Here is a 12762-nt window from a genome sequence, read left to right as displayed (position 1 = left end):
GTTTTTGTTTTGAAACTTTTTTTATTAATAATTCTACATATTTTTGTATGGAATAAAATATGGATTGCAATATTTTTCTTTTAATTTTCAAAATTTTATTTATTTCTTTCTTTCTTTCTTTCTTTCTTTCTTTCTTTCTTTCTTTCTTTCTTTCTTTCTTTCTTCATTTCTTTGTTTTTTTTCTTTTTTTTATAATGAACAACAATTAACCTACTATATTTCTTGCATGAAAATAGTTAAATAAAATAGGAAATTAAAAAAAAAAAAAAAAACTTTTGATTCCTAATTTTTCTTCGTGGATTTCATTATCATCTTCTTCTTTTTATTCTTCTTCCTTTTTTGCTTTCTATTTTTACTCTGACGTGGTTTTTTTTAATTGAATATCCCATTTATCTAAGTAGTCAATAGAATGTCACCACATTTCTTCAAAAAATTCATTTTCAATTACTCCAAATTTGGAGAATCATCAATCATCATAGAACAAATCGTCATTTTTCACTATTTCTTACTAGAAAAATGTTCTAGAAAAAAAAAATCTTCATTTTATGGGGTTTTTTTTGTTATGTGTTATATATTTTCTAACTATATGCATACTTTTCCAAATAGTATTGACATTAAATTTAATATGTGAATTTAATTAAAATATATTTTACAAATTTCTACATGTAGATACCGCACTTAATGTAGAAAAAATACTATTATTTATATAATCAACAACTCTACAATATACTTTAACAGTCATTGATCTTATAATAATCGAAAGTAGTCATTGAAGTTTAATTATCAAAGATGATTTTTGCTGGAGTTTGTAGTTGGAGGTGGTTGTTGGAGCCAAAAGTTGGTCATATGAGAGTGGTATTGGAGTTGGTCACCGAAGTTTGTTGTCGAAGGTGAAGATTTCGGAGCCCGAAGTTGGTCACACGAAAGTGGTCATCGAATTGATCATCGAAGATGATTTTCACCGGAGTTTGTAGTCGGGTGCTCGAAGTTGGTCGCATGAAGGTGGTATTGGAGTTTGTCATCAGAGGTGGTTGTCGAAGCCCGAAGTTGGTTTTCATAATTGCTCATTCGAAGGTGGTCATTGAAGGTGACTTTCGTTTGAGCTTTTAAGTAGGAGATGGTTATCAGAGCCTATGAAGATGGTTGTCAAAGTTGGTCACCGAAGTTTATTGTTAGAGGTGGTTACCAAATCCCAAAATTGGTTACTAAAGTTGGTTGCGCAAAGTTGGTTGTCGGAGTTGGGTCAACGGAGTTGTCATTAGAGGTGGTTGCCGAATGCAGGAATTGGTCATCAGAGTTAGTCGTCGAAGTTGTCGTTAGAGGTGGTTGTTAGAGCCTAGAGTTAGTTTCCGGAGTGTGGCAGCAATAGTCGCCAACAGTGGTCGATGGGTAAAGTCATTGAAAACACTGGAATAAGAGAGAGTTGTGGTGAGTTAGTAAAATATACCAACTCAATTCCACTAGCCTTTAAAGTTGGTGAACCAAACATGGAGTTGGTATACTATATCAACTCAACTCATGTTGGTGAGCTAAACCCCTCTTAAATTTTGTGATTTAATCTCTCAAGCTTAGAAAAAACTCAAACATTGGTGGTTTAAACTAGGAGTGAGCATCGGATCGACTATAGTCGATTTAGTAAATGTTCAAACAGACCTCGATCGTCGAGGAGTAAAAGTCGATTGGTCGGTTGATTTGGTCAATTTTATTCCTTTTTTTTTTTTTTTTTTTTGAAATTTACCGATTTGGAATTTTCCCAAACCGACATCGACTGACCCTCTCATTCTTCGATTTTAAATTTGGTCTGTCGACTCAGTTTTTTTTATCTATCATGCTCACCTCTAGTTTAACCATTAACGATATGTAGTTTAAAATATCATTTTGATCCTATACTTTGAGGTTTATTCAACTTTAGTTCTTCATGCTTTTAAATGTCTAATTTTAATTTATTTACTTTTAACAAAGGAAAATTGTTTGGGTGAAAAATCAAGATTAGTGTTTAGCAAACACGACTTTAACTTTTCAATGTTGCATATATGGAAAATTATTGAGATAACCTCTGTAGGCGCGCTGTCAGTAACCTGTAGTGACTAACTTGCATCGGTTTCATGCAACGGTAGACCAGCGACAACAACGACAACAGACCAACAAGGATAGGCTGAACACGATAACGATGGTTGTGAGCGAAGGTAACGACGTTAAGAGATAGATCAACAGCTATATCTGAGTGCAAACTGTTCTGAGGCGGTGTCATGATCCATGGAGTTGTCTGCCTTCGCCATACCATCAATCGACATCCACATCATTTGTCAATTGCTGGTTGTCATTGTCGATAAGTTCCTCTACGATTTTCTCTATGTTCTCTATGTGCGGCAACCCTCCCCTTTCCAACTTACGGTGATATATAAATGAGCCTTAATTAAACAAAGATCTATTTAATTGCAAAATTTTCACAAGTCTTCATTTACTTAAATGATCTTAAATTTAAATCACTTAAATAGCTAGTCATTTTCAATCATATATCAATAGCATATCAAACGTATTAAGTGTCTATCAAGTGTGTATCAGTAGTGTATTAAGTGTATCAGGTGTACACTAGTAGTGTATAAAGTGCAGTATATCAAGTGTGTATAGTAGTATATTGAATGTATCACGTGGGTTGGACTTGTTTTTTTGTCATTCGAATGGAATAAGTATGGGCTATAGGCCTAATTTTTTAAACTTATTTTACCAAACATGTAAGAAGCCCTTTAATAAATCTAAAATTTAAGCCCTCAAAGTTAATTATTATCAAAATTGACTAAATGATTATAATAATTTTCATGCAAATAAATATAATATGTGAATATATTTTCAAAATTTATAGTGAAAGATGTTAATAAATAACAAATAAAAATTGAAAAAGTCAATCGTAAACAAGTCGAGGATACTAAATTAAAGATTTATTAAAAGTATAGAGACTAAAATTGAACATTTGAAACTACAAAAACTAAAATTGAAGAAACTTCAAAATACATAAACCATCATAATATTTTAACTTCAAATAAATTGAAATGGATTCTTTTTGTTTTAAAAACTACGTTGGACTTTATTTTGATTATATAGAAAAAATATTATATTAAAATCACTCTTAAACATATTCTCAGGCACCAAGACTCAACAATTAAAATTATCATATTTTCCTAGAGTTAATAGTCTCCGAGCATTCTCAAAAGAGTTATGTATGCTCCGACCAGTAATCAATAGTCCTCGTAACTCTTTTGAAAATGCTCATACTATTAACTTTAAGAAAATATGATGGTTTTAATTGTTGAGTCTTGATAGTTACTTATCAATAGTCTATTGATATCTAACAACTTAATAATATCTAATAATAACTCGTTCATGTTGGCCCCATGAGATTCTTATTAAAATCAATCCTACTTTTTTTCTTTTCTATATTTGAAGGATAGTAGAGATGTAAACATTGTTTTCTAGCTAGTAAGACGATTCTTCATTTGAATGATTAAATTTGAAAAGATAATACTCAATTAAAGAAAAAAATAATAATTATAGTCGATCATCGAAATTGACAAAAATCGAATTAAAAAAAAATTGCTCACACTTTTTTAACCATGTGGTAAAAACTGAGTGAGATTTTTACATAAAAAACCATCTTTAGGTCCTATATTTAAAAAATGTCTTTAAATTTGAACTTTTTTCAAGAAAGACTTTTAATATTATTTTTAGACAAATTTACCTTTATATATATATTTTTTCAAATAGAGAGAGAAAATACATTTATTTGTTGAGATTTTTTCGTTTGTTTGATTTAATTGGAGAGAAAAAACACATTTAATGATTTTTTTCTATTTTCATTGGTTTCACGTTTTTTTCCTTGGATTCATGGTTATTTAAAATATATCTTAAGAACATTTTGTTCGAAATTTGAAAATATTATAACCAATATATGAAATATACCATAGTATATAAATTCAATGTTTGACATAAACCACCATATAATGCATTTATTGTGGAGAGAGAAAATACATTTATTATTTTTTTTTTTCTATTTTTCGATTGTAGAGATAAAATGTATTTGATATATTTTTTTCATTTTCATTTTTATTTGGAGAGAGAAAATGACATTTAGTATGATTTTATTTTCCATTTTGTTTTTCATGTTTGTTTTATTATTCTGTGAAATATTCTATTATTTGTTCACTTGTATATGTAATATGTTTCATTGTTTATCTGTACATATCAATTTATTGGGTGTTTTCTTTTTATAGATCAATAGTTATTTTAATATACCTTATAACATTTTTACGGATTAATTATTATTTTAAAATATTTTAGAACATTTTGTTAGATATTTGAAAATATTCTAACCAATATATGAAATATACTACAGTTTATAAATTAGAGATCGACTCAATACTTGACATATACTACAAAAATTTTGGGCTTTAATTTCGGTTGAAAAAAAGTACTCTCAATGTATAATGTCGATTTTAAAAAAATGGATATTTAATGTCAGTTTTAAACCAACATTGAAGATGGGCTACAATGTTCGTTTAAAATCGACATTAAAGGCCTCTCATATATATATATATATATCTTATTTTTACTTTATTAAAAATCCATTTCAAGTTAAATGATCTTCTCTCTCCTTTCGCTTCTCTCTTACCAAACCCTCTCCTCTCTCAACTTGGTCGTGCACATCAATTCGTGGGTTGTTGTCACCGGTGTTGGTTAGATCTCCGTCGTCGTGGGCTTCTTCCGATGGTGGGTCATCGTCGTGGGTGTTCTCCGGTTGTTTTTCGGTTGGTTTTCGTCGGCATGTGGGTGTTCTCGAGGTGTTCCCGTGCATTGTTTCACCGGTTTTGCTTGGATCTCCGTCGTCATAGGCTTCTTCCAGTGGTGGGTCATCGTTGTGGGTGTTATCTAGTTGTTTTTTGTCGGCACATGGGTGTTCTTCACCGGCGCATGGGTTCTCCGTTGTTCTTCGCGTGTTCCGGTGGTTCTTCACGTGTTCTTTCAGGGTTTCTTTGCTGGCACGTGGCCCTTAAGTGGCATTGTTCTTCGATTGTTTTTCCGGTGGTTGTTCGTCATGGTTGTTCTTCCGGTGGATCAGCTCATCGTTCGTCCAGCTAGTTCCGATCGTAGAGGTGGGTCACTGACGTCGTGGTCAGCTCGTTGTTTGTCAAATCTTTCGTCTCAACTCTGTTCGCAAAGGTCTATGCTCACCGGCATTCCAATATTCGAGCTCCGATTTGGATCTCTTCAATTTTGTGGGTTGTTTAAGTTGTTTGCCTGGAAAGATAAAATTTTATTTTCATATGAATTTTCAATTTAGTAATTTAATGTTATTTCATTTTTTTATTTTTATTTTAATGATTAAGCTTATTGAAATTTTGAAATGTTGGAATTAAATTAGTTAAAGAATATATACTTGGTTAGTAGTCTTGAAATTTGTTGATTATTGATTGGTGTGGTTCAAGTGTTATTTCATTAATTTTATGTTTTGTTCCAATGATTAAGCTTCTTGAAATTTGTTGATGTTGGAATGAAATTAGTTGAAAAATATGTACTTGGTTGATATCTTGCTTGGTGTGGTTCAAGTATATATCAAAATCATTTTCTTTCAATTATATATAAACTAATTTGGTCTTACTTGGATGATTAAGTTTGATTGGTGTGGTTCAAATGTTATTTCACTAATTTTATGTTTTGTTCCAATGATTAAGCTTCTTGAAATTTGCTAATGTTTGAATGAAATTAGTTAAAAAAAAAAACATGTACTTGGTTGATAGTCTTGCTTGATATGGTTCAAATGTATATCAGAACCAATTTGTTAATGTTTTAGGTCTTATTGTTGATTATGGTTAAATTTACAAGCTTACGGTTACGTAATTTTTCCTTGTTATTGTTTGTCTTTTTTGTAGATTAAGTTGCATATTTTACAATCATGGATAAGTCATAGATAAAAATGAATAGAATGTCAGCTGAGTATGGTTTAGGGTCGAGATATTTATTAAAAATGATCTACAACATTCAAATATACCGAATGTCATGAGTTGTTCATATTTGAAGTGTGTGAATGCAAAGACTCTAAATGTGAACACAATAAGAGATCACTTATTTTTTAATGGTATAGATCAAAGTTATCAAACATGGATTTTTCACGGTGAATCATTACCGATTAAGAGAAACATTGAAAATGTGTCTACTAGTGAAAGAGACAAAGTTGATGAGGATGATGTTGATGTTGAGGACACAATTGGAATGTTTAAGGCTGCAATCCGATAATTTTGAAGAATTATTAGATGATGCGAAGAAATCATTGTACCCAAATTGTAAAACTTTTTCCAAAATATATACATTGTTAAAGTTATATAATTTGAAAGCTAAATTTGGATGGAGCGATAAGAGTTTCACTGAGTTGTTGGAATTAATTCATGACATATTACCTAGTCCTAATGAAATTTCAACTTCTACTTATGAATCAAAAAAGATGTTGGGTACTCTTGGAATAAAGTATGATAAGATTCATGCATGTAGCAACGATTGTTGCTTGTTTAAGAAAGAACTATCTAATGCAAATATATGCCCCGTTTGTGGTACGTTAAGATGGAAGCTTCATAAAAATTTAAAGAAAAGGGCTAAGAATATCCCAACAAAAGTCATATGGTATTTCTTCCAAATTCCAAGATTTGAAAGAATGTTTCGAAGTAAAGAAACAACAAGATTATTGACGTGACATGCTAAAAAAAAAAAAGAAATAGATGGTTTATTGAAACATCCCAAAGAGGTCCTATCGTGGAAAAAAAATAGACAATTTGTGGCAAGAGTTTGGGTCAGAACCTAGAAATCTTCGTCTTGTTCTTTCGACAGATGGGGTAAATCCACAGGGAGATCTTAGTAGTAGATATAGTTGTTGGCCAATGATGTTAGTGACGTACAATCTACCTTCATGGTTGTGCATGAAGCGAAAAAATTTTATATTGACTGCACTGATATTTGATCCTAAACAATCGAAAAATGACATAGATGTTTATTTAGCTCCGTTAGTAGATGATTTGAAAAACTTTGGAAAGATGGGGTAGAATGTTACAGTGCATATGAAGAACAACGTTTCATGCTTAAAGCTATTTTATTATGGACCATTAATGATTTTCCTACGTATGGTAACTTGTGTGGTTGTACGGTTAAAGGATATCATGCATGTCCAATTTGTGGAGAGAAAACTTCATCCACTTATTTACCAAAAGGGAAGAAGATAGCATATCTCGGGTATCACAAGTTTCTACCACGCCATCATCCATATAAGAAACAAAAGAAAGCTTTTAATGGCGCACAAGAATTAGAATTTGCTCCAGAACCATTAAGTGGAGAAGAAATTCTTGCAGAAACAAGTAAGTATCAATATTCGTTTGGTAAGAAAATTATAAAGGAAAAGAACAGTGGAGATAGCCCTTCAACTTATTGGAAGAAAAAATATATTCTTTTTTAGTTAGAATACTGGAAGTATCTTGACGTGCGATATTGTTTAGACGTGATACACATTAAAAGAATGTATGTACAAATCTTATTGGCACATTGCTTGATATTCCTGGTAAAACGAAGGATGGAATAAAAACTCGATTAGATTTAGTGGAACTGAACATTAGATCAGAGTTAGCCCCTCAAGTAGGAGAGAAAAAGGTCTTTTTTACCTCCCGCATGTTATACATTAACACGAGCTGAGAAATTGAGCTTTTGTAAGATACTATCAGAAATTAAAGTAATTCATCGAACATTCAAAGTTTAGTGTCGCTCACAAAATTGAAACTTTACGGACTTAAGTCGCATGACCATCACGTTCTTATGCAACAATTATTACCCATTGCCATTCGTGATATTTTACCCAAACATGTAAGACTTGCAATTACTCGCTTATGCTTCTTCTTTAATATTATATGTTGCAAGGCGATTGATTCATCTCAATTAAATGATATGCAAGAGGATATAGTTATCACTCTATTTCTCTTAGAGAAGTATTTTCACCATCTTTATTCACAATAATGGTACACCTTGTAATGTATCTCGTAAGAGAAGTTAAGTTGTGTGGACCTGTTTATTTGAGGTGGATGTATCCTTTTGAACGATACATGAAAATGTTGAAAACTTATGTATGAAATAGAAATCGACCAAGAGGATGTGTTGGAGACAATTATATTGTTGAATAGATTATAGAGTTTTATTCTGAATTTGTATCTAGTGTTAATTCTATTGGGCTAAACTCATCAACAAAGAAAGTGAACTCAAACATTGATAGAGCATTGTCAGCCGCTTCTTTTATCAGACCAAGTAAGGATGAGTCGGATCAAGCTCGTCTTTATGTCATTCAAAATGTAAATGATGTGCTTCCTTACGTCGAGTATGTAGATCTCCATCTTATTCTCGTTTTAGGTTACTTGATTATTCAATAATCTACTAACTTTGTCATTTATAATAGGCAACATATGGATATTTTGTTTAAGCTCAATTATGGTAAAAGTAAAAGTAGAAAGTGGCTTCAAGAAGAGCATAATTGTACATTCAGTCGGTGGTTGTCCACACGGGTAATCTCTAGAGGCCTACTATTTGATGTATAATTAAATGTTAACTATTAAACTATTATAAAATATATCGTAGGTTGCACTAGTTCTCGAAGTTCCCAAAAAGTCCATGTCGCCTTCTTTAAGATGGATAGCTAATGGACCTTGTCCAACTGTGGCAAAATATTCTGGTTACGTGGTCAATAGTTACTAATATCACACAAAGAATCACGATGATATTAGGAGGATTCAAAATAGTGGAGTTAGTATAACGACTACCACAATGCAAGTCTTTAGTGCTAAGGACAAAAGCCTCGTCATGTCAGATATGACCTTTTATGGTGTAATACAAGAAATATGGGAGCTTGACTATCATGAATTATCATTTATTTTATTCAAATGTAATTGGGTTGAGAATAGAACCGGAGTCAAAACAGACGAGTTTGGGTTTACTATTGTGGACCTCAATCGTATTTGACATAAACCAGACCTATTTATTTTAGCCCCTCAAGCAAAACAATCTTCTATGTAAAAGACCCCGCAAATTCGGGTTGGTCAATTATTTTAACATCTCCACAACAAACAATTGAAGATGATTTTTATGAAGATGAAATAGAAGATATGCTACAAGAGTGTGGTTATGGAGTTATGCAAAGAATGTCCAATGTTGATACATCCATTGAGATTGATGATACAACATCCACATACATTAGAAATGATTGTGAGGGTAGATGGGTTGATAAATAATATATTAAACATGGTATGTCATTTACTATGGTTATATGTATTTAAATATTAAGATCATATGTTTTTTGTGTGAGTAATGTGTGTGTGTGTGTGTGTGTGTGTTTTTAGGATGATAGAAATATGATCCCACAAAAAAATAGTAGAATAAGTACTCCACGTGGCCCAACTACTATGTCTGAGTTGGCACAAATAAGAACATCTGGGCAACGGTTGGCCATTTATTATAATGAACATGGACAACCGATTGGATATGGTGCAAAGAAGATGTAAAGTTATATAGGAGTTTGTGTTAGACAACAAATACCTATAACGTATAATTCTTGAAAAAAAGTTCCAAACCATTTAAAAGATAAACTTTTTTATTGTGTAGCGGTATATTTTCTAAAACTTTAATTCATGTGCATAGTAGTTTATTAGTTTATTGTTTACTACTTTTTTCATTGTGCAGATGTCGTTTGATGTGGATTCTAAGTCCAAACATGGTATACTCATGTCTGCATCTAAGAAGTTTTAGACTTTCAAGACCACATTGACTCAAAAGTTCATACTTCCATTTAAGGATGAACACTCAGCCTTGCAATTTCCTCCTGTAACAATATTCTCATATAGAGCAAGATCAGTGGACATCGTTTGTTGATGAATAATTGAATGAAGAATGGGATGTAAGTCATTCTAAATAAATGTCAATATTATCACTGTTTTGATAAGTAACTTCAACCAAATTTGTTGTACAGGAAATCAGTCGTCTTAAAAAAGAAAGACGTACGAAATGTGTATATAATCATCACATTTCTCGGAAGAGTTATGTGAATCTTGCTCAAGAATTAGTAAGTTTTTCGACTTAAATTAAATCTTTTATTATAATACGTTTATGCTAATTAAATATATATATTCATGTAGAACCTATCGAGTGATCCTTCTTATCGGGCGACTTTATGGAAAGAAGCACGAAAAGGAAAAAAATAGTGAATACTTTGACGAAGCCACTCGAGAATGTGCCAATCGAATTGTAAGTTTATATTGTGCAAAGTTTAAGATGGCATATATATAATGTCTGAAACTTGTGATGATATAGATATCGTGTGAAAATTGTAATATGTTTTACAAGATAAATTGGCCGAAGCCTATGAAGGTGAAGATGTTTTGACCAAAGCATTGGGTACAGAGGAACATTGGGATGTGTTAGAGGAATGGGTGATTTTGTTTCCCATTTCCAATATTTCAAATTAGCAAAATCAAAGTCCTCAATGAGCCAAGAAATTGAAAGAGGCTCTAATGAAAAAAAAATGTTCGACATGGTAAAGTGTCAAGAGAAAAAACTCACAGCAGACAATCTCATCAGTTTAAATCATCTGTTGGAAGTGTCGCACTAAGTGCATCTGAAGAAGAAGATACTGAGAATATGCCTAAAGAAGATTTGGAGGTAATTTATTTGTTGTGACTTTTAAATTCTAATCATATTGTGTTTAACCATGCATGTCATTAGTTATTTTAAATTTGTTAAGGGGACACCATGCCACTTGGCTATAGGAACTATAGATAATATTGTTGCAGTAGCCACAACATTTGATGATGATATGTCATGCTTAACTGTTAAAGTTCTGATTGACATTGTCATGGGAGAAGATTTGCCTATACCAATTCCTGTGAAGGGAAAAATAGAGTCCTTAAATCGAGCAATGGGCAACTTCGTAACATGGCCTTGTGAACTTGTAGTTATGGTTGACGAGAAAAAAGTATGCCTCTTTTTCAGTATATGAGTTTGGTTATTTATTATTTTCCATACTTTGAATTTTTGTAACTTTGGTTATGATAGGACCATTCAACAATTAAGAGTTTCGACCAGTCCTCTGAAGGATCTCTTACCGAAGAGTTTCATGAGCATGTTTGGATCGCTCCGATCTCACAGTGACCAAAATACAACAATATACATTCAAATGCACAAATATGCAAACAAATCTTAATTAACGGCATGCTATAAACAAGATATAACAAGGGAAAGAGTGCCATACCAGTTGAAGACAATCTTCAATCTTCGGAACTAAACGCAGCGGAACCCTCCACCCGATCAACCAACGCCGAGCAACAGCATCGACTACAGCAGCACGAACACGAACGCCGCGGGGATGACACCATCAGAAAAGAGCCCCGGGTATTCTCGGAGTGAGAACCTAAAGCGTGGTCTTTAGTGAATTTGGTAGAGGAAAGAGGAAGCACGGATCGTGTAGGCGATGAGCAAGTGGGAGGGAAAAGGCGCTATCGCATAGCACGATGCTTTTCGTTTAGGAGAAGCTACATGATCGTATAGGTTTTACTGAACGATCGTTTAGGAAATGGTATACGATCATTTAGACACATACTACGATCGTTTAGAGAAGTTATGCGATCGTGTAGGAACTAGTGTGCAAACGTTTAGACAGAGAGTGACTATCGTATAGACTCTCAAAATTCTTAAGCGATCATTTATGATTCACCAACGCACTCTCTCTAATTTCTCTTCGGACAGAAGATTGAATGGACGATTCAAAATGAAACAATTTCATTTTTATTTCATCGGTTACAATAACCGACGCTGCCCCATTAACCCACGTCCGAATGTGAAAAATTGACTTAATTATCATATAATTAACCAATTAATTAATAATAAATATAATCATATTATATTTTTATCCTATAGTTTGATATCACATATCTACTATAGTATTTTCTCCTCTACTTCATATAAATCATATTTATATCTAATTTTCTCCAAAATAATGTATCTCATACATTTAGCCAATTATATCATATATAATTAACCAATCCAATTATATCATATATAATCGAAATTTCTCTTGTCAATTTGAAAATTTCAAATGAACCTAAACACTGGTTCTCGACTTTATCCAAGCTACCCAGAGGACCTAATGGACTTGTGGCTCGAAGCTCCAATAGTCCGTGAATAACTGACTAAACTCTTTAGCCACGAGATCCACCATCCGTTAACTGTCAGGCATTCCACTAAAGACCAACAGCTAAACTCTTCTTACCACAGATATATTTCTGTGTCCATTGGATATAATCAAGCATGAGTACAATGACCCTTCACAGATGCTCGTAAGTACAGCTGGGCCAAATTACCGTTTTGCCCCTGTAGTTACATCTCACTTCTTAAGTACCACTGATTCCTCTAATGAACAATACAACATAGTCCAACTATGTGTGAACATCTCTCCGGCCTAGAGAAGATGTGTGGCGTCACATCGTTCAAGCCCTGGAATCAGCCTTTAAGGGATCTATCTCTCTACTTACCCCTGCCTCGAAGAAAAAGTGAATTTCATCTTGTGTAGTTGAGTTCCCAACTCCCAAATCAGACGAATCCCCAAAATGGTAGGTTTGAGTCGGTGACCTGGCCACTCGCACCCATACAAATCAAAGGACCACCCTTGATGACAGGAGTTCCCAACTCATTCAGGAT

Source organism: Benincasa hispida, chromosome 4, assembly GCF_027475165.1.
Source record: "Benincasa hispida cultivar pf3 chromosome 4, pf3_genome.v1.1, whole genome shotgun sequence".
Classification (NCBI taxonomy): Eukaryota; Viridiplantae; Streptophyta; class Magnoliopsida; order Cucurbitales; family Cucurbitaceae; genus Benincasa; species Benincasa hispida.
This window is presented reverse-complemented; position numbering follows the sequence as displayed.